The sequence below is a fragment of the Antrostomus carolinensis genome, unplaced genomic scaffold, assembly GCF_000700745.2.
Source record: "Antrostomus carolinensis isolate BGI_N321 unplaced genomic scaffold, ASM70074v2 scaffold102, whole genome shotgun sequence".
NCBI classification, from domain to species: domain Eukaryota; kingdom Metazoa; phylum Chordata; class Aves; order Caprimulgiformes; family Caprimulgidae; genus Antrostomus; species Antrostomus carolinensis.
The window spans coordinates 1-930 of record NW_010301318.1 but is presented as its reverse complement, the minus strand read 5'-3'; positions in this window follow the sequence as shown (position 1 = coordinate 930).

Here is a 930-nt window from a genome sequence, read left to right as displayed (position 1 = left end):
TTTTTTTATGAGCCTGTTGACAGGACGGGCCCCAGTTGTTCTCAGCCCTGCAATCCTTGACTGGTCCCACAAGGGCTCCTGTGAGTATGTGCCCTGTCCTCCTCTTTCCTCCCTTCCTGGCCCACTCCAACAGTCAGGGGCTGTTGTCTTGCAGGCAGGCAGGCTGCACTTCAGCTTTTCAACTCTCTTTCAGCTCAGGCTGTCCTCAGGAGGAAGCTGACAACCTCTTTGCCCTCCTCCTCTCTCTGGACAGTCCCTGAGACTCCACTTGCAATTCTGCCTGTGCATCCATCCTACTTAGAGTGCCCCATCCCTACTCTAAGCAGAGAGGTCCCCAGCAGCTTCTCAGTCACTTCCCTTCCTATCGCCTCCACCTCCATGTGTTCTTGTACATGTTTGCTTGTGTCTGTGCACCTGTATATATCTTTGTGTACACTTGTGGAATAGGTAGTGGCTGTTCTGGGAGGATTTTTTGAAACCCCTAGCGTGGCCAAGAATCCCAGGGTTGGTTAGGAACACAAAGATCTATGCTTAAAAAAATAAATAAATAAAAATATCAGAACTGGTTTCCTTTGTTTTTTTTCTGATCAAATTCATCTAAAAATAGAAACTGAATGCTCTCACTTCATATTTTTCGCCAAGGGTTTCCTGTCCATGCTGGACTTCATCTCCAAAAGTTAGGAGTTCAAACTCAACACTGGCATAGGAAAGGGAACTATACCCTTCAGGCACCTTTAAGCATTTCCCATTATTGCTCGTTTTGAGACCAAGAACTTGTACAGGCTTTCCTTCCAAACACAGAAAGCTTTCTGTTGATGTGAAGCCCTGGAGACAGAGTAAATACTTATGCTGGATATTCCTTGGAGAGATCTATTTGGGGCTCAAGTGATGCTGATGTCATGCCACTGTGGTGGTTTGGGTGGATTCACC